Source organism: Hippopotamus amphibius, chromosome X (genome assembly GCF_030028045.1).
Source record: "Hippopotamus amphibius kiboko isolate mHipAmp2 chromosome X, mHipAmp2.hap2, whole genome shotgun sequence".
Classification (NCBI taxonomy): Eukaryota; Metazoa; Chordata; class Mammalia; order Artiodactyla; family Hippopotamidae; genus Hippopotamus; species Hippopotamus amphibius.
In genome coordinates, this window is record NC_080203.1 from 36,702,384 (window position 1) to 36,721,989 (window position 19,606).

At 38.6% G+C, this 19,606-nt stretch overlaps 1 pseudogene; it reads left to right on the forward strand.

The window, feature by feature from the left end:
• The first annotated feature begins 5,640 nt into the window (after positions 1 to 5,640).
• On the forward strand, positions 5,641 to 7,131 carry LOC130841409 (alpha-internexin-like; annotated as a pseudogene).
• The last annotated feature ends 12,475 nt before the right edge of the window (positions 7,132 to 19,606 follow it).

Genomic DNA, 19,606 nt, shown 5'->3' on the forward strand with positions numbered 1-19,606 from the left:
AACCCAATCCACAAATGGGCAGAAGACCTAAATAGACATTTCTCCAAAGAAGACATACAGATGGCCAACAAACACATGAAAAGATGCTCAACATCACTCATCATCAGAGAAATGCAAGTCAAAGCCACAATGAGGTATCACCTCACACCAATCAGAATGGCCATCATCACAAAGTCTGGAAACAACAAATGTTGGAGAGGGTGTGGAGAAAAGGGAACTCTCCTGCACTGTTGGTGGGACTGTAAGTTGGTACAGCCACTATGGAAAACAATTTGGAGGTTCCTTAAAAAACTACAAATAGATCTACCATATGATCCAGTCATCCCACTCCTGGGCATATACCCAAAGAAAACCATAATCCCAAAAGAAACTTGTACCATAATGTTTATTGCAGCACTCTTTACAATAGCCAGGACATGGAAGCAACCTAAATGCCCATCAACAAATGAATGGATACAGAAGATGTGGCATATATATACAATGGAATATTACTCAGCTATAAAAAGGGATGAGATGGAGCTATATGTAATGAGGTGGATAGAACTACAATCTGTCATACAGAGTGAAGTAAGTCAGAAAGAGAAAGACAAATATTGTATGCTAACTCACATATACGGAATCTAAAAATGGTACTGATGAACTCAGTGACAAGAACAGGGAAGCAGATACAGGGAATGGACTGGAGAACTCGAGGTATGGGAGGGGGCGGGGGGTGAAGGGGAAACTGAGAAGAAGCGGGAGAGTAGTACAGACATATATATACTACCAACTGTAAAATAGTCAGTGGGAAGTTGTTGTATAACAAAGGGAGTCCAACTCGAGGATGGAAGATGCCTTAGAGGACTGGGGCAGGGAGGGTGGGAGGGAATCGAGGGGGGGGCGTCAAGGAAGGGAGGGAATATGGGGATATGTGTATAAAAACAGTTGATTGAACCTGGTGTACCCCCCAAAAAAATAAAATAAAATAATAATTAAAAATAAAAAATAAAAAATAAAAAAAAAAAAAAGAAAGATATTATAAGAATGCATGAAAAAGCAAGACTCAACTACATGGTGTGTACAAAAGACACATCTTACATATAAAAACACATATCGAATGAAAGTAAATGGATTAAAAGTGTATAGCACGCAAGCACTATGCATAAAAAGGCTGAAACAACTAATATAAAATAGATCTATGACAATAACTACTATCAAAAATAAAAAGGGACATTTCATAAGGATTAAGGGGATGATTCATTCCTATGACTTAACTCATAAATATGCATCTACCTAATAACAGAACTACAGAGTTTATACTAAAGCAAAAATTGATAGAACTAAAGACAGAGAGACAATGCCACAAACATGGTAGGAGATATTGTCAAGAATGAGTAGATCCAGCTGACAATCCTAAGTAAGGATTCCCACCACATGGAGGACATCAAAGATCATAATAATGCCAGTACCCAGAAGTAGGAGTCCACAGACCTCAGCCCACTGCATCTTCTATGGGTTCGGCTTCACCGAGGAAGACTCAATACCAAGGCATTGGTTGGAAAAACACTTTACTCACAAAAAAGAGAAGAGTCACAGCAAGATCAGTGTCTGTAGTGTGTGCTGATCTCTCATGGCCAGTTGGTCCCTCCCAACACCCAACACAGGATATGCCCAGCAAAGACCCCATTCTCTTCTAATGGGAGTGGGCTAGCCAGATACCATATGACACACACACTTAAGCTATGTAAGGAGGTTCACTTTGTACCCGGGAGAGAGGAACTATTGTTCCTAAGAAGGAGGAAGAATCTGGGGCCAAGCAAGACTTCATCACCCATCATCCATATAGCAGGATGTTTCACGCCCAGGGCACTGATTGGGCAATCCCAGAGAGGGGTGGCTGGTCATGAAATGGCTGTTTCCCCAACACAAAGTATCTATTCCAATAGCAACAAAAAGTTGCCGCTTTTATGATGGAAGCAGTCCACCGCACTCAGCCTGCCACTAGGTAGTTGGCTGATCACCGAGAGGAATGGTGCCATATTGAAGACTCAGTATTGTTCTCTGCTGCTGGCAGATTGGGCACTCAGGTGGCTGTAGCCATGGCAGGTCACAGGATGGCTGCTTCCCCAACACATACTAACACTACTCTCTCAGAAACTGGTAGAATAACTAGATAAAATCAGCAAAAACACAGAAAATATGAAAAACACTATCAACTGATTTGAACTATAGCCAACAACTGCAGAATGTACAATCTTGTTATATGCACACAATGTAATTATCACTCTAAGGGCATAAAGTCAATATCAACAAATGTAAGGTTTCATATAGTACAAAATATGCTTTTTGACCAGAGGAGAAATCAGTAACAATAAGATATACATGTATGAAAACTTCAAATTTTTGGAAATTAAAAAACAAACTTCTAAATAACACTGGGTGAAAGAAGAAATCAAAAGCAAAACTAGGAAATACTTTAAATGAAATGTAATAAAAATATGACATGGAAACTTGTGAGATGCTTCTAAAGAAGTAATTAGTGGAATACAGTTATAGCTTTAAATGCATATGTTAGAAGCAAAAAAGATCCAAAACCAATGACCCAAAGATTTATATAAAGAAACTAGACAAAGAAGAACAAAATTCAACCAAAATAAATAGAAGGAGGAAAATAATAATGATAAGGGCAGATATCAATTGAACAGAAAATAAAAATTAGAGAAAAATAATGAAACAAAGCTGGTTCTCAGAAAAGATCAATAAATTTGATCAAGACAAAAACAGAATATACTAATTACCAGTATCAGAAATAAAAGTGGGAAAATAAATATAGACATTACAAGCATTAAAAGAATAATAAGGGGATATTACAAAAAGTTTTCCTGCCAAGAAATTTGACTATTTACATAAATTGTCAACTCACTGAAAAACACAAATTATCAAAACTGACACAAGAAAAAATAAAATAATTCATTGCCATATACAAATTAAAGAAACTGAATTCATAGTTAAAACCCTTCCTTCAAAGAAACTTCAGGCCCAGGTGGCTTCATTACTGAATGTCATCAAACACTTTAAGAGAAATAATAGCAATCCTACACAAACACGTTCAGAATATAGGAAAAAAATGGATATGTACCAACTCACCTGAGAAGATCATTATCTCATTAATACTAAAACCACACATAAACAGTACCAAAAAAGAAAACTACAGATCAGTATTCCAATGAATATAGATACAAAAATCTTCTGGAAAATATTATGAGACCATATCCAGCAACCCCAATGGGTTTGAACCTAGGACTCCAAACTTGATTTATTATCCAAAATATCAGTCATTGCAAATAACCATATTGATAAAATAAAAGACAATAAAACATCTACATCCAATAGCCACTAAAGGTAAAAATTCTCAGAAAACTAGAAACATCCTCACATTGATAAAAGTTATATAAAAATTCCTAACAGCTTTTATACTTAATGATGAAATACTAACTGCTTTTACCTTAAGATGGGGAACAAGGCAGAGATGTCCACTCTTAGCACTGCTATTCAGCATCACATTAAGGGTCCCACTAACTGGAATAAAGTAAGAAAAATAAATAAAAGATATTAACAAGGAAGAATAAAATTATTTCTGTTCATAAAAGACATGATTGTTTACACAGAAGTCCCTGAGGAATATACATGACATATTCATATGAATAAAATCTTAAGGAAATTACAACAGAGCTATTAGAACTAATAATTTAACAGTCACAGGAAAAAAGGTCAGTATAACTTTTTTGAAATTAAATGTTTTTGTTCTTTGAAAGATACAATTGAAGAATACGAAAAGGCAAGCAACAGATTGAGAGAAAATATTTGCAAACATATCTGTCATATCTCTGAAAAAGACTTAAATGGAATATATAAAGAAAATATTAAGATAAATAAACCAATTGGCAAAATATTTTAATAGACACTTCATCCAAGAAGATATATTAATGGACAATGAGCAAATATAGATGCTACCACTAGGCATCAGGGAAATAGAAATTGAAAGCACAATATTAAAATACTACACGCCCACTATAATGGCTAAAATTTAAAAGATTGACAATACTCAGTGTTGGCAAAGATGTAAAGGAACTGATGGTGGGATTGCAAAATGGTAAAATCTCATTGGAAAACAGTTTGACACTTCCTTAAGAAATTAAATGCACATTTACTGTATAATTCAGCAATCCCATTCCTAGGCATTTACCCAAGTGAAATAAATACATATATCCACAGAAGACTTATATGTGCAATAAGCCTTCATTATTCTCAGCTCCGCTATTCACAATATTCAAACATTTGAAATAACCCCATGTCCATCAACTAGTAAATAGATTTTTATTTTTATTTTCATTTTTTTATTTTTATTTTTTTCTTATTAGTAATGTATATATGGCATTCCCAATCTCCCAATTCATCCCACCCCAACCCCCCCCCCCCCCCGCTTTCCCCCTTTGGTGTCCATATGTTTGTTCCCTACATCATCTGTGTCTATTTCTGCCTTGTAAACCAGTTGATTTGTACCATTTTTCTAGATTCTGCATATATGCATTAATATACAATATTTGTTTTTCTCTTTATGATTCATTTCACTCTGTATGACAGTCTCTAGGTCCACCCATGTCTCTACAAATGTCCCAATTTCGTTCCTTTTTATGGCTGAGTAATATTCCATTGTATATATATATACCACATCTGCTTTATCCATTCCTCTGTTGATGGACATTTAGGTTGCTTCCATGTCCTGGCTATTGTAAATAGTGTTGCAATGAACATCGGAGTGCATGTGTCTTTTTGAATTATAGTTTCCTCTGGGTATATGCCCAGTAGTGGGATTGCTGGGTCATATGGTATTTCCATTTTAAGTTTTTTAAGGAACCTCCATACTGTTCTCCATAGTGGCAGTAACAATTTACATTCCCATCAACAGTGCAAGAGTGTTCCCTTTTCTCCACACCCTCTCCAGCATTTGTTATTTGTAGACTTTTAAATTATGGCCATTCTAACTGGTGTGAGGGATACCTCATTGTACTTCTGATTTGCATTTCTCTAATAATAATTAGTGATGTTGTGCCTCTTGGCCATCCATATGTCTTCTTTGGAGAAATGCCTATTACATTTTTAAAAATAGAGTAAATCTGTGCTATTAATATCTATTCAACAATAAGAAGAAATGAACCACTGATACATGGAACAATATGAGGTGAATCTTAAAAACATTCTGAAGGGGAAAAGCATATAACTATTTGCCTGGAATTCTATAGAAGACAAAAATATAATGTCAAAGCATATTAGTATATTAGTTGGCACCTGGGGTTGTGGTTTTCGGGATGTAATTTAATAGAAACAGGAATAAGGTAACCTCATGGTATATATATTTTGATTATACATCATTAGTCGCTATATGATTGTCTAAAACTGTATACCTAAACATGGAGCAATTTATTTTATAATGTGTTTTGTGTAAATTTTACCTCAATAAAATGGGCAAAAAAAGCAGCCAAGAAAATGAAAACACAGTAATGAAGAGATAAAAATTTTATGTGTGGCCCCGCCCGCCGCACCCCTCCGCTGCTTGCCAGCTCCCGCCGCAGCTGCTCTCCCGGCCCTGGTCCCGGCACCATGAGCTTCGGCTCGGAGCACTACCTGTGTGCCGCCTCCTCCTACCGCAAGGTGTTCGGAGACGGCTCGCGCCTGTCCTCGCGCCTCTCCGGGGCCGGCGGCGCGGGTAGCTTCCGCTCGCAGTCGCTGTCCCGCGGCAATGTGGCCTCCGCGGCTGCCTGCTCCTCCGCCTTGTCGCTCGGCCTGGGCCTGGCCTACCGCCGCTCTCCGGCGTCCGACGGGCTGGACCTGAGTCAGGCGGCAGCGCGCACCAACGAATACAAGATCATCCGCAGTAATGAGAATGAGCAGCTGCAGGGCCTCAACAACGTTTCGCCGTGTTCATTGAGAAGATGCACCAGCTGGAGACGCAGAACCGCGCGCTCGAGGCCGAGCTGGCCGCGCTGCGGCAGCGCCATGCCGAGCCGTCGCGCGTCGGCGAGCTCTTCCAGCGCGAGCTGCGCGCGCAGTTGGAGGAGGCGAGCTCCGCGCGCGCAGTCCCTGCTGGAGCGCGACGGGCTGGCCGAGGAGGTGCAGCGGCTGCAGGTGCGCTGCGAGGAGGAGAGCCGAGGGCGCGAAGGGGCCAAGCGCGCCCTGAAGGCGCAGCAGCGCGACGTGGACGGCGCCACGCTGGCCCGCCTGGATCTGGAGAAGAAGGTGGAGTCGCTGCTGGACGAGCTAGCCTTCGTGCGCCAGGTGCACGACGACGAGGAGGTGGCTGAGCTGCTGGCCACGCTGCAGGCGTCGTCGCAGGCCGCGGCCGAGGTGGACGTGGCTGTGGCTAAACCAGACCTGAGTTCGGCGCTGCGGGAGATCCACGCCCAGTATGAGTCCCTGGCCGCCAAGAATCTGCAGTCGGCCGAGGAGTGGTACAAGTCCAAGTTTGCCAACCTGAACGAGCAGGCGGCGCGCAGCACCGAGGCCATCAGGGCCAGCCACAAGGAGATTCACGAGTACCGGCGCCAGCTGCAGGCACGCACCATTGAGATTGAGGGCCTACGCGGGGCCAACGAGTCCTTGGAGAGGCAGATCCTGGAGCTGGAGGAGCGGCACAGTGCCGAGGTGGCTAGCTACCAGGATAACATTGGGCAACTGGAGAATGACCTGAGGAACACCAAGAGTGAAATGGCCCACCACCTACGGGAATACCAGGACTTGCTCAATGTCAAAATGGCTCTTGACATTGAGATAGCAGCTTACAGGAAACTTCTGGAAGGTGAAGAGACACGTTTTAGCACCAGTGGATTAAGCATTTCAGGGCTGACTCCACTTCCCAATCCAAGTTATCTGCTCCCACCTAGAATACTCAGTTCTACCACCTCCAAAGTCTCATACACTGGGCTGTCTCTTAAGAAAGAGGAGGAGGAAGAGGAGGCCTCTAAGGTAGCCTCTAAGAAAACCTCCCAGATAGGGGAAAGTTTTGAAGAAATATTGGAGGAGACAGTGATATCTACTAAGAAAACCAAGAAATCCAATATAGAAGAAAGCACCATTTCAAGCCAAAAAACATAATTCTGTTGCTTAAAAAAAGTTAATGCTTAAGGGGGGATAATATGCATCTGACTTGTTAAACAGCCTATTCCTGATGCAGAACACCTGTCGCCACTATACAATGTCTTCAAGGCTTCAGTCTCCTATTTAGCATTGAACACTTTCTTTCTCTAATAAGGAAACCACACCTCAGATCGGAGCAAGCCGCAGTCCTAGAGCGATCACAGGGGAGCTACCTAAGAATGCAGCTTTCTCACCAAACGCTCAGGCTTCACAGCGATAGATGGCTCAGGGTCGTGGGAGGAGCAGACTAGGGCGCTGAGTCTGTACTCATCCTCATTGGCTGTGAACCGAATTTGAAACCCATATGCACTCACCATACGCAGCTATTACCCCACTATTCAGTCTCACTCCAGTTACCTAAGATATAAGATCGCTGCCAAAGGTAAACCCACAGTCCACACCCAACACCACCCTGATAGAGCTGTCTCACTCAATGATAGGTGTTTGTTTAATGGACACTTTCCCTCCCAGCCCCCCTCAACTCCATATATCCTTTTCTTCCATTCAGAAAAAAAAAAAAGAAAGGCTAGTGCAGTATTTTTCCCTTTAAAACACATTTAGGTTCTTCTCAAGAGAACTTACCCCCTTTAGCTCTGTCTGCTCAGTAGGTAGAATTAGATGCATGCTGACCATTTCTGTGATTCGTGTAATGACTTCCTGTCCATTTCATGTCCTTCTATTCCTATAGTTTAAAAAAAAATGGCAGTGATAAGTTTTATGGTTTGTCCCCAACAAATAAAATAATGAAGAGTCCCTAGATTTTAGGCTTTTAGCTTATTCAAATCCATTTCATTAGGAAAAAGGAAAACGTTATTAAGAATGTATCTTTTCACCTTAACTTTAGAAGCACAATCATAGTTAATCCCAAACTGTGATTAAGCTGACCTTAGATTTTAGTAGTAAAAGCTAGAAGAGGTGAGTATGTGTATGAAGGGGAAAAGCCAAGGTCTCATTTATCTGTGGCAGTTCACTTGTGATAGAGAATTAGCTGTTTCATGCCTTTACCCTTCGGCAGAATCCACGTATGCCCGTTCCCACTAGTCTAGGTCCTAAAGAGGCCTTGTTTTCACTCCTATGCCTTTTAAGAATGCTAAGTATAGATTATGTTATCGCCAGGACACAAAGCTCCTGCCCCAAAGTAAAAGTCACTTCTGGTCAATCAACACCACCAGCAAATATAAAAAAGAAATTTTTTCTTTTCTAAGAGTCTTGCCCAGACAATTTTCCCACTGATGCATGGTTGGTGGGGTGTCTCTTCCCTGCTGGAGAGGAAGAGATGCTCAGACCAGAGAAGGGGCACACACGCTCCTACTCACATGGTAGGAAGTAGATTCTGGAGAGTCCAGTTTTCATCTGCCCAGCTGTGTAGCAGCTGCATTGCCCAGTCTTCCATGTGTGCCAAGTTTGATGCAGAATTAATTCTCTGTTGGAGTCACTTCCACCAGATCTTAAGAGTTGCCATATCTCTGTCACACATCTCCATTAGCAGCTCTGTGGTGAAAAGGAGTTCGAGGAACTTCAAAGAATACTTTTCTTCCTTTCCCTTTTCCCTTCCTTTTTCATCCCTGTCTCTACTCCCCGCACTTAACTGTAAAATGTTAATAAAATAAGAATTAAAAGTCATGAATCCCACCAACATAAAAAAAAATTTATGTGTGAATTAATAAAGCAAATGAGCAAAGATAAATATACCATACTTATAATTTGGGTTCTTAAAAAAGAAAACAAAAACAATGAAATATAAATGATATTCAAACTATAATCAAAGAAAACTTTTCCATAGATAGGAGATATGAATTTAAATGCTTAAAGGACTTATTGTGATACCTGATTTGTCTGCACCAGAATATCCTAAAAAAACTGTTAGACCTTAAAGAGTACATCCTCAGGTCTTCTGGGGATGGGGAGAAACTAGTTATTTACAAAGGAAAGTAATCAAGTTGGCATCAGTCTTTGCAGCATTTAGATGTGAAGCAATAGTGGAGCATTATTTAAAACAAACAAACAAAAATCTCAAAGCTATAGAAAAACAATTTCAATCATTTAAGTACTTAGATAATACTACATTCACATGTCTTTTCAGATGACTAGCTTTATCCAATCAAGATACGACTGGCGATACTTAGGCAGAAGGACTAATGGTAAATATTGAGTATTTTCACTTATAGAACTGAGACTAAAAATTGGAAACAAGCATGGACGATTAACATGCAAGTGATATACATTCAAAGTAGAAATAATACATCTTAAAATGGGAAGAGAAAGGAGAGATAAAATAGATAAATCTCATTGATTGTTACATAGATAACGTGTGGGAGTCAAATGATCTTGTTTAAAAACAATTTAAAAATGGTGGAAGCCAAATGTTAAAAGGGGGTGTGGAGCATTACAGAAGATGTTAAAGATACAGCTTCCTAAATAGTAAAAGTACAAGGAAAACAGACCACATTGAGAAGAGATCTAGAAAACATAAAATAATACATATTAGTATAGCATAAGTAGTATGAAATAGTTGATACCAAAATAATTCATTTATATAAGGGTAAATGGGCTTAACCCCCTTATTAAAAGAAGAATTTGAGATTGGCTCATAAAGCAAAACCCACACTTAGCTGATTAAAAGACACACCTAAATCAAAGCAAAATATAAAATAACAAACAAATGTATATAAGCAAAATGCAAGGAATAAGTAGGTGTTATGATCCTGATATTAGACAAAAGTGCATTCAGTCCAAAATACACTAAATTAGAGAAAGGACACTTTATAATGCCAAAGGCCACAATTCACAGTGAAAATATAACAAGAATAAATATGTATCAAATAAGATATGAAACACCTTCATAAAGCAGAAATACCCAGAAAAACAAGAGCTATATGGTGAAAGAGAGTACTACTAGTAATAGAGTTCTTTAGCATGTAACCCAAAGAGAGATCAAGTGTAGAAAATTGCTGAGTATAAAAGACTTAAACATAATAAATAAGTGTATAATAATAGGGAGTAATTCTTTTTCTCAAATGCCCAAAGTACATCTTCAAAATTGGCCATATATCAGGTCACAAAGAAAATCTCTAAGTTTTCATAAAGAAGGAAAACTAAAATCAGCATTATATGGCCATAATAAAAACAAAATGTAAAGTCTCTTCAACCTGGACTTTGATTTTCCTCCTCATTTTGGGTCATATTTTCCTGCTTCTTTAGATGCCTTAGAACTTTTGACCGGATGCCAGATATTGTAAAATTTTACCTTTTTGGATGGTATATATTTTGTATTCCAATAGATATTCATGAGCTTTATTCTTAGAGGTAGTTAAGTTACTTGGAATCATTTTGATCCTTTTGAATCTTATGTTTTTAGGTTTGAAAAGCAGAGTGAGAGCTGCAATTAGTGTGGGGATAATATGTTTCACTGCAGAGTCAAAACCTGACTGAGCACTCTACCCAAGACTTTGTGAATTATGAGGTTGAATACAGCTCTGGTTATTTCCAGCCCTGTGTGATTCCCAGAAAGTGTTGCTTCTAAACCATTCTGGTATTTCTTCCACAGCCTTAGGTCGTTTCCTTATACACCTGTGATTATCAGTACTCAATCTGAAAGGGACTTTATGCAGATCTCTGGAATTCGCTTTCTTGGGAGCTCTATCTCTTCCAGGAATCTGTCCTGAGAACTAACTGCCTTGTACTCCCTGGACTCTCAGTTCCATCTTATCAACAAAAGGAGACTGCCAGGATCCAACTGAACTCCTCTTCTCTGTGCTATGGCCTCAAAACTGTCTCCATACACTAAACTGGAAAAATCATAAAGCTTGCTGTGCTCATTCCTTATCTGTGTTACTGTCTTTCATCCCCTGAGGTTGAATATCTGAAAAACCATCTTTGCATATATTTTAATAATTTTTAAAAATTATTTCAGTTGGGAGGGCAAATCCAATCACTGCTGTGAATACACTTTTTAAATAATTTTAATTTATAACCATGTGACTGTTTTACATATTCAAAAATTGAAATCAATCAAAAAGATTGGGAAAAGCCCAGACTAAAATTAAATGCACAGAAAATAAGTGAACTCAACTATATAAAATTGCTAACCACAGAGAAAAAAATTAATTTGTTAACTTTTGAAAACAGTACCCTTTACACTCATAAAAGGGTATATTCTAAGCACCAAAATAACTATCAAAAGATCTTGGACATTTTAATAGCTTTAGTTAGTAGTGGTATTGGAGAATAATTTTGCAAATGAGAAAGTATATTTAAGTTGTTGGGAATCAGGGTTTTTACTCTATGAGAAAGGAGATACAAAAACAAACTATGGCAATATTCTCTAATTATATAGAGAAAAATAAATATCTATTTGAAAGGCATATACGTAACAAAACAGCCAAGCCTACATTCTTTGCTACTTTTAGTCTTCTTTAATTTTGTTTATATTGAATTTTTATATTCTTTATATTAAATTTTTAGACTTTTACAGATTCAATATTTTCAGATTCCACTTAATTCAATTATTTATGATTGTTATTTTATTTTTTGATGCTCAGATGATCACAGACCAGTCAGTTCAAGACATTTTAATCTGAGTATTTTGTCCTTTCAGCACTACCCTAGACACAAATCATCGTTGCTTTCTGGAATAAAAAAGACATTCAGGACCATATTTGTTTTTCCATTACTCAAGACATAGAATCAGCAACTTTCTTCATTCCTATTAGTGGAAAACTGTATTTGAGACCAAAATTTGGTCAGTTACTTACAAATGAGATGGTTCCAGACATGCACTGGTGGTGGGTAGGTTGACAATATTGCAAGTTATTATAGTAGCAGAGATGGAGAATATCTTATTTTTAATGTTATGAGTACCCTTTCATTTTTCATTTTAAATCTTATGTTATCTTGTGCCTTCAAACTTTCTTTCTATACAAAAAAATAATTTCCTTTATAACTTGCTTAGTTAGATTTTCAGCCCTTCAGCTAAGCTATAATCATACCCCTTTCTTATTAAGAGTCCTTGGTACAGACTGAATAATTGTGTCCCTCAAAAATTCATATGTTGAGATCTAATCCCCAATGTGATGGTTTTTGAGGTGGAAGTCTTTGGGAGCTGGCTAGATCATGAGAGTGGAGCCCTCATGAGGGATTAGTACCCTTATAAAAGAGGCCCCCAAGAACTTTTTGCAACTTTCCACCTTGTAAAGACACAGCAAGTATTAGACAGCTGTCTATGAACCAGGAAGCAGGCTCTCACCAGACACCAAATATGCAAGTTCCTTAATCTTGGACTTCCCAGACTCCAGAACTATGACAAATAAACTTCTGTTGTTTGTAAGTCACGTAGTATGTGGTATTTTATTATAGCAGCCCGAATAGACTTAGTCAGTCCTTAGGCTCATTGATCACAATTTTGTAATCACTTACTGACTTATTTCAGGCATGTTATTATATTCCTACATTATATTGGCTTCCCAATAGATCTTCATTTCCCAATTTACTACGTACAGTTTTACAACAACAACAACAAAACCCCCTGCATTGCTAATTGTACCAGGCAGAGTTCCAACAGAGAATAGCCACAGTCAAACAGGAAATTAAGGAGAATTTAACAAAGAGACTGTTTACACAGATGTGGGCAAGTGCTAAAGGGAACCAACTAGAGATGGTGAAGTATCCTGTGGTAGCAACAGAAGAAAACTCTTACAACTCCTAGACCAGAAAAGAAAAAGAGGGGACCACAGTTAGCAAAATAGTAGAGACCACTGGAGGGAGAAGGAGAAATGGACTTTAACAGAGGACTAGAGCCAGGCCATGACATTATAGGAAGGGATCAGGGAAATAAATACCCCAAACTCTTCTCCCTTGGCCCTCTTGTCTGCTACTGATTCCTCTCACTGGCTAACTCCAAGATGGGGGTGAGAGTCCAATGATTCAGTCCATAAACCTTGGCCTCCTGGAGCAAGAGCTGGGCAGAGAACACATTTTAGGAATGAAAAAACAGAAAATGTCTGCCTCCTTCTCCCTGAAAACCTCCTTTTTCTAGCTCCAAATCATTTATCTAACTGCCAGTTTCACTATTCCATGCTATTTCAAACCTATTATCTTCAAAACAGAATTTATTTTCAAAGCTCCACCCAAAACTTACTTTTCTCTCCTACTAAGTAAATGAAGTCATCATCCAACCACGTGCTCGAGCCAGAATGTGACTATCATCTTTGATTTCTTTCTTCTAATATAATCATCCTTCAGACAACATGATCCATATATTATACTTTTATTTTTTTTAACATACAGTAAACTGCATATATTTAGAGTGTACTAATTGGTATCCCAATCTCCCAATCCATTCCCCCCTAACCCTCCCCACTTTCCCCACTTGGTGTCCACATGTTTGTTCTCTACATCTGTGTCTCTATTTCCGCCTTGCAAACCGGTTGATTTGTACCATTTTTCTATAGTCCACATATATGTGTTAATATACGATATTTGTTTTTCTCTTTCTGACTCATTTCACTCTGTATGACAGTCTCTACGTCCATCCATGTCTCTACAAATGTCCCAGTTTCGTTCCTTTTTACAGCTGAGTAATATTCCATTGTATATATGTGCCACATCTTTTTTATCTATTCATCTGTTGATGGACATTTAGGTTGCTTCCATCTCCTGGCTAGTATAAATAGTGCTGTAATGAACATGGGAGTGGATGTGTCTTTTGGAATTATGGTGTTCTCTGGGTATATGCCCAGCAGTGGGATTGCTGGGTCATATGGTAACTCTATTTTTAGTTTTGCAAGGAACCTCCATAGTGTTCTCCATAGTGGCTGTCTCAATTTACATTCCCATTAACAGTGCAAGAGCGTTCCCGTTTTTCCACACCCACTCCAGCATTTATTGTTTGTAGCTTTTCTGAGGATGCCCATTCTAACTGGTGTGAGGGATACCTCATTGTACTTTTGATTTGCATTTCTCTAATAATTAGTGATGTTGAGCAGCTTTTCATGTGCCTCTTGGCCATCTGTATGTCTTCTTTGGAGAAATGCCTATTTAGGTCTTCTGCCCATTTTTTGATTGAGTTGTTTGTTTTTTTGATATGGAGCTGGATGAACTGTTTATATATTTTGGAGATTAATCCTTTGTCTGTTGATTCATTTGCAAACATGTTCTCCCATTCTGAGGGTTGTCTTTTCGTCTTGCTTATAGTTTCCTTTGCTGTGCAGAAGCTTTGAAGTTTCATTAGGTCCCACTTATTTATTTTTGTTTTTATTTTCATTACACTAGGAGGTGGATCAACAAAGATCTTGCTGTGATTTATGTCGAAGAGTGTTCTTCCTATGTTTTCCTCCAGGAGATTTATAGGGTCTGGCCTTATATTTAGGTCTTTAATCCATTTTGAGTTTTTTTTGTGTATGGTGTTAGGGAGTGTTCTAATTTCATTCTTTTACATGTAGCTGCCCAGTTTTCACAGTACCACTTATTGAAGAGGCTGCCTCTTCTCCATTGTATATCCTTGCCTACTTTGTCATAGATTAGTTGACCATAGTTTATCTCTGGGCTTTCTATCCTGTTCCATTGATCTGTATTTCTGTTTTTGTGCCAGTACCATACTGTCTTGATCACTGTGGCCTTGTAGTATAGTTGGAAGACAGGAAGCCTGATTCCACCAACTCCATTTTTCCTTCTCAAGATTTCTTTGGCTATTCGGGGTCTTTTGTGTTTCCATACAAATCATAAAATTTCTTGTTCTAGTTCTGTGAAAAATGCCATTTGTAATTTGATCGGGATTGCATTGAATCTGTAAATTGCTTTGGGTAGTATAGTCATTTTCACAATGTTGATTCTTCCAATCCAAGAACATGGTATATTTCTTCATCTGTTTGTGTCATCTTTGATTTCTTTCATTAGTGTCTTATACTTTTCTGAGTACAGGTCTTTTACCTCCTTGGTTAGGTTTATTCCTAGGTATTTTATTCTTTTTGTTGCAATGGTGAATGGGATTGTTACCTTAATTTCTCTTTCTGATCTTTCATTGTTAGTGCATAGAAATGCAAGAAATTTCTGTGTGTCAATTTTGTATCCTGCAGCTTTACCAAATGCATTGATAAGCTCACGGAGTTTTCTGGTGGCATCTTTAGGATTTTCTATGTATAGTATCATGTCATCTGCAAACAGTGACAGTTTTACTTCTTCTTTTCCAATTTGGATTCCTTTATTTCTTTTTCTACTCTGATTGCTGTGGCAAGGACTCCCAAAACTATGTTGAACAATAGTGGAGAGAGTGGACATCCTTGTCTTGTTCCTGATCTTAGAGGGAATGCTTTCAGTTTTTCACTATTTAGAATTAATTTTGCTGTGTGTTTGTCATATATGGCCTTTATTATGTTGAGGTAGATTCCTTCTATACCCACCTTCTGGAGAGTTTTTATCATAAATGGGTGTTGAATTTTGTCAAAAACTTTTTCTGCATCTATTGAGATGATCCTTCAGTTTGTTAATATAGTGTATCACATTGATTGATTTGTGTATATCGAAGAATCCTTGCATTCCAGGGATAAACCCCACTTGATCATGGTGTATGATCCTTTGAATGTGTTGTTGGATTCTGTTGGCTAGTATTTTGTTGAGCATTTTTGCCTCTATATTCATCAGTGATATTGGTCTGTACTTTTCTTTTTTTGTAGTATCTTAGTCTGGTTTTGGTATCAGGGTGATGTTGGCCTCATAAAATGAGTTTGGGAGTGTTCCTTCCTCTGCAGTTTTGTGGAAGAGAATGAGAAGGATGGGTGTTAGCTCTTCTCTAAATGTTTGATAAAATTCACCTGTGAAGCCATCTGGTCCTGGACTTTTGTTGGAAGATTTTTAATCACAGTTTCAATTTCATTACTTGTGATTGGTCTGTTCATATTTTCTATATCTTCCTGATTCAGTCTTGGAAGGTTACACCTTTCTAAGAATCTGTCCATTTCATCCAGGTTGTCCATTATATTGGCATATAGTTGTTTGTAGTAGTCTCTTATGGTGCTTTTTATCTCTGTGGTGTCCATTGTAAATTCTCCTGCTTCATTTCTACTTTTATTGATTTGAGTCCTCTCCCTCTTTTTCTTGATGAGTCTTGCTAGAGGTTTATTGATTTTATTTATCTTCTCAAAGAACCAGCTTTTAGTTTTATTGATTTTTGCTATTGTTTTCTTTGCCTCTATTTCATTTATTTCTGCTCTGATCTTTATGATTTCTCTCTGTCTACTAACTTTAGGTTTTGTTTGCTCTTCTTTCTCTAGTTTCTTTAGGTGTAAGGTTAGATTGTTTAGTTGGGATTTTTCTTGTTTCTTGAGGTAGGATTATATTGCTATAAATTTCCCTCTTAGAACTGCTTCTGCTGCATCCCATAGGTGTTGGATCATTGTGTTTTCATTGTCATTTGTCTCTAGGTATTTTTTGATTTCCTCTTTGATTTCTTCAGTGATCTCTTGGTTATTTAGTAGTGTATTGTTTAGCCTCCATGTGTTTGTGTTTTTTACAGTTTTTTTCCTATAATTGACTTCTAATCTCATAGCATTGTGGTCGGAAAAGATACTGGATACAATTTCAGGTTTCTTAAATTTACCAAGGCTTGATTTATGACCCAAATGTGATCTGTCCTGGAGAATGTTCTATGTGCACTTGAGAAGGACATGTAATCTGCTGTTTTTGGATGTAATGTCCTATAGATATCTATTAAATCAAGCTGATTTATTGTGTCATTTAAAGCTTGTGTTTCGTTATTAATTTTCTGTGTAGATGATCTGTCCGTTGGTGTAATTGGGGTGTCAAAGTCCCCCACTATAATTGTGTTGCTGTCGATTTCCTCATTCATAGTTGTAAGCATTTGCCTTATGTATTGAGGTGCTCCTATATTGGGTGCATATATATTTATAATTGTTATCTCTTCTTCTTGGATTGATCCCTTGATCTTTATGTAGTGTCCTTTCTTGTCTTTTGTAACATTTTTTATTTTAAAGTCTATTTTATCTGATATGACTATTGCTACTTCAGCTTTCTTTTGATTTCCATTTACATGGAATATCTTTTTCCATCCCCTAACTTTCAGTCTGTATGTGTCCCTAGGTCTGAAGTGGGTCTCTTGTAGACAGCATGTGTATGGGTATTGTTTTTGTATCCATTCAGCCAGTCTGTGTCTTTTGGTTGCTGCATTTAGCCCATTTACATTCAAGGAAATTATTGATATGTATGTTCCTATTAACATTTTCTTAATTGTTTTGTTTTTGTTTCTGTAGGTCCTTTTCTTCTCTTATGTTTCCCACTTAGAGAAGTTCCTTTAGCATTTGTTGTAGGGCTGGTTTGGTGGTGCTACATTCTCTTAGCTGTTGCTTGTCTGGAAAGCTTTTGATTTCTCCCTCGAATCTGAATGAGATCCTTGCTGGGTAGAGTATTCTTGGTTGTAGGTTCTTCCCTTTCATCACTTGAAATATATCATGCCACTCCCTTCTGGCTTGCAGGATTTCTGCTGAGAAATCAGCTTTTAACCTTATGGGAGTTCCCTTGTATGTTATTTGTAATTTTTCCCTTGTTGCTTTTAATAACTTTTCTCTGTCTTTAATTTTTGTCAATTTGACTACTATATGTCTTGGTGTGTTTCTCCTTGGGTTTATCCTGCCTGGGACTCTCTCTGCTTCCTGGATTTGGGTGGCTTCTTCCTTTCCCATGTTAGGAAAGTTTTCAAGTATAATCTCTTCCAATATTTTCTCAGGTTCTTTCCCTCTCTCCTCCTTCTGGGACCCCTATAATGCAAGTGTTGGTGCGTTTAACATTGTCCCAGAGGTATCTTAGGCTGTCTTTAGTTCTTTTCATTCTTTTTTCTTTATTCTTTTCTGCATCAGTGATTATCACCATTCTGTCTTCCAGGTCACTTATTTGGCCTTCTGCCTCAGTTAATGTGCTATTGGTTCCTTCTAGCGTATTTTTCATTTCAGTTATTGTGTTGCATATCTTTGTTTGTTCTTTAATTCTTTTAGGTCTTTGGTAAACTTTTCTTGCAACTTTTTGATCTTTGCATCCAGTCTTTTTTCAAAGTCCTGGATCATCTTCACCATCATTATTCTGAATTCTTCTTCTGGAAGGGTGCCTATCTCCTCTTCATTTAGTTGTTTTTCTGGGGTTTTAGCTTGTCCCTTCATCTGGTACAAAGTCATCTGCCTTTTCATTTTCTCTAACATTCTGTGGCTGTGGTTTTCAGTTCCACAAGATGAAATACTGCTGATACTGTTTGATTCTGCTGTCTACCCTCTTGTGGAGGAAGCTATCTAGGAGGCTCATGGGTGCTTCCTGATGGGAGGGACTGATGGTGGGTTGGGCTAGGTGGGCAGAGCTCAGTAAAACTTTAATCTGCTTGTCTGCCAATGGGTGGGGCTGTGTTCCCACCTTGTTGGTTGTTTGGCCTGAGGCTACTTAGCACTGGAGCTTACAGGTTCTTTGGTGGGGCTAATGACGGACTCTGGGAGAGCTCACACCAGTGAGAACTTTCCAGAACTCTGCCACCAGTGTCCCTATCTCCTTGGTGAGCCACAGCTGCCCCCCACTTCTGCAGGAAACCCTCTAACACCAGCAGGTAGGTCTGGTTCAGTCTCCTGTGGGGTGACTGCTGCTTCCCCCTGGGTCCTGGTGAGCACACTAATTTTTGCGTGCCCTCCAAGAGTGGAGTCTCTGTTTCCCCCAGGCCTGTGAGGGTCCTGCAATCAAATCCCGCTGGCTTTCAAAGTCTGATTCTCTGGGGATTCCTCCTCCTGTTGCTGAACCCCCAGGTTAGGAAGCCTGATGTGGGGCTCAGAACCCTCACTTTAGTGGGTGGACGTCTGTGTTTTAACTGTTCTTCAGTTTGAGAGTCACCCACCCAGCATTTATGGGATTTGATTTTAATGCAATTGCGCCCCTCCTACTGTGTCATTGCGGCTTCTCCTTTGTCTCTGGATGTGGGTTGTCTTTTTTGGTGAGTTCCAGTTTCTTTCTGTCGATGATTGTTCAGCAGTTAGTTGTAATTCCAGTGCTCTTGCAAGAGGGAGTGAGCACACGCCCTCTTACTCCACCATCTTCCATCCCTCTCTATATACTATACTTTTAAATTATTTTTAAAAGCTATGTCATTTGAGTCCTGACTGTTATAGTCTTAATTCAGGCACTTATTATCTTCTTTATAGACTACTGTAATAGATTCCTAACTGGTGTTTATACCACTAAATTTGCCCTCATCCATTTTGTCCTTTATACTTCTACTCTCAAATTCCTCTCCTTCTTTTCATCAAGCCATATTGTCTCTTACTAGGACTACTTGTAGATCCTAGCCATTTGACTTTTTATTCCCACTATTGCTATGTTCAAGTCAGCCAACATTATACTATAACCTGGTCATGTCTTTCATCTGATCATTAAATAAAGGTCAAACTCCTTAACC